Source organism: Pinus tabuliformis, chromosome 6 (assembly GCF_031772625.1).
Source record: "Pinus tabuliformis cultivar Carrire ecotype Pingquan chromosome 6, CPIR1, whole genome shotgun sequence".
Lineage (NCBI taxonomy): Eukaryota > Viridiplantae > Streptophyta > Pinopsida > Pinales > Pinaceae > Pinus > Pinus tabuliformis.
This window is the reverse complement of record NC_142292.1, coordinates 72,507,116-72,510,223: the sequence shown is the minus strand read 5'-3', so window position 1 is coordinate 72,510,223 and position 3,108 is coordinate 72,507,116.

Genomic DNA, 3,108 nt, shown 5'->3' with positions numbered 1-3,108 from the left:
TATCTTGTATAACTTAGTACCCAAAGAAATAATAACAGAGTGAGGTCTAGATTCATATACAATATGTCGCTTCCATAAGTATGGTTGTCCTAATAATACATAACAAACTTCAAGAGGGGCAACATCACAAAATACCTCATCCGTGAAGGGCTTGATGTTGTAGGGAAGGCGACACTGTTAGTTGACGCTGAGATCTCGTCCTTGATAAAGCCACCCGATGGTATACGACTGTGAATGTGCTATAGTCCATAGGCCCAACCGCTGCACGACCTCTACTGAAATGAGGTTCTTTTGGTTCCTGCTGTCGACAATGAACTGCAACGGAGAACCCTTCACCCACATTTGTGAGTGGAATAGGCGCTCCCCTTCTTATGGATCTTTAGGCTCAATATTCCGGATCTTGGTGGTGGCCACAGTGGCACTGGGCTCCACGTTAATGATCTTCTTCCTTTTGTCATTCCACTTTTCGGGTTCTAACTCAGAGTTGGAAGATGCGTCGGACTCAGAAGCCTTCATCTTGGCCATCCATGACTGCTTCGCCCGACACTCACTTGTGTTGTGAGTGGAGATCTTATGGAACTCACACCACTTTCCTGTGTCCTTCTTTGTCTTCGTGGTGTTGTTCTTTGCTTGCGGCTTCAACGGGTTATCCTGGGTCGGCCCGCCTTGTTTTTTCCATTTGCTCTGCGATTTGGGGGTGCCTTTCCCTTGTTTTAGATTTGATGATCCAAAGTCGTGGTTTTTCTGTTTAAGCTTCTACTCGATCTTGATAACATATCAGTACGTTGTTCCGAGCGAGGAGATGTCTAGGAACTCCATCTCATCCTGTATGTATCTATGTAGGCAGTCTTGGTACTTGAGTACCAAATGTTTCTCAGAATCCTTGATACCCAACTTCATGCGAAGGGTATGAAAAACATTGGTAAACTTCGGCAAGTCTTGGTCCCTTCCCTATCGCAGTTTGGTCCACTTTATGTATTTATCCTCATAGCTCTTGATAGGGTAGTACTACTCCTTGATGGCATCCTGAAAAGAATCCCAAGTTGGTACGACCGAAAATAGTGAGGGTGTACTTTCATCCTTCTATGCACAATAGGTTTCCCACAGTCCTTGACGTGGGGGGCGTCTTTGAGAAGAGTAAAAGTAATATTTTCCCAGTTGGGAAAATCATGAACAGAAAAATATCCTTCTAGCAGTTTTAACCATTTATCTATGGCATAAGCATCTATATGACTCTCAAATATGGGAATGTCAAAGTTGACTTGTACCGTAAAGTATGTGGTGCTTCTAGAGTAGTTTTAGGAAGTAGATCCGTCGCCCTTGGGTAGCCACCAAAGGATTTGGGCAAAGTTGTCCATCATCGTGTTCCTCTATCGCTCGAGGGCTTCTTCGAGCAAGATTTTGAAAGGATCTCCTGCCCCTTTGTCTTTATTTTCTTCCCCCATGGGAGGTCGTCGGGATTTGCGAGGCTAGTCTTGCAAAGGTTCGACCAGTTCAAGCCCTAACTCCTTATATCCCGACCTCGTTGGGGAAATGCAAAGAAAAACAGAGAGAGAGTAACTTGGCTCTGATACCAATGATCCAAATTTAAACAAGATCATAACAAATTATAGATATAACCATAAATACAAAGATGCAACAGAAATAACACTTCATTTCATTAATATCAAATGTTGAAATATGCTTACAAACAGAATGGAAATAAGACTAGCTCGGGCGATGGTAGCTTATCTCTGAGAAGAGCTGTGGAGGCTACATGCCTCTGAACTATGTTACAATGAGGCTTGACATGAGAAAACTGTAAACAACCAAAAACCTAACCCCAGGAGATGTAACGCTAAGAGTTTGTGGGCCCCGTTGGGGTTAGTTGGGCAGCCAACTTCCCGGGGTCATAACTTGGTCATATTATCTTTGTTTGGCGCATGTGATACCTTGTTGGAAAGGTCTCTCCAAGTACTATAGGTTTTGCCACAGGCCCATACTTACATTTATGGGCCTGCAATGGACCTCGAAAAAACGTTGTTTAGGGGGTCAAAACTGCTCCGAAAGTTTAAGACCCGAAAAACTGCTAAAAATAGTAAATGCTGAAATAAACAAGGAAACAAAAGAAATTGACCGGAGATATAGGTGGGATAAGTGGGTGGCCACCAATATCCACCTGGATCATGCATGCATGCATGACAACGTATGTACAACATGCATGCATACACAACATGTACATAAACCATAAACATAAGGACGCATATGCAATCGACATGTACATATGACAACACATTCATCCAACGAGAACAAAAACCAGACATCACCCAAGGATAATCTAACCATGCTCTAATACCACTCTGTAACACCCTCCTCCCACATTTACCCAAGCTAACCGGTCCACATGGGTAAACATGTGATGAAGAGTTACTATGATATGATTCAAGTCCCCATGTATAGTTAAGGAAGTGAAACCAACTTGACAAAACCAAATTGAACTTCCTTAGAAGCTACAAGACCTTCAAGAGCCAAAAAACCCCTTCAAATGTCCAACTCCTAAGATAACTTGCTTTTTCATTGCCCTAGAGCCTCAGTCACTCCCATGACAAGGCATGCATGCGACTGGGACCCTCTAGTTGCTCCCACAACAAGGCATCCATGCGCCTGTGGCCTTTTTTAGGCAGTTATGTGCCAGTGACCCTAGATTATTTTCCACATTTTCAGGGCTAGGACTTAAACTACTGCTCAGAACTTCATGAAACTTCCAAAAATGACAAATAACATTGAAACAAGGGTACTAATGCAAACACTTGACAAGCATTTCGTCAAACATATCACAAACATGTAATCTACTAGTCATGACAACAGATTTGAGCATAAGGGTTTGATACTTATCTAAAAATCATCAAAGAGGACTGTTATATCCTTACAATAGTTGTATTGTTATCTATTAGGTCATTCATTCACTAACAATTCATATACTATCCAAAACATGATGAGAGCCATACATCATAACTGTCATAAAACATACTTATAACCAATAAATAACTAAAGATATATCAATGAGGAAACAACCACATAATATCAAGCACATTTACTCATGAAAATACCAAGGAAAACGAGCTCTTA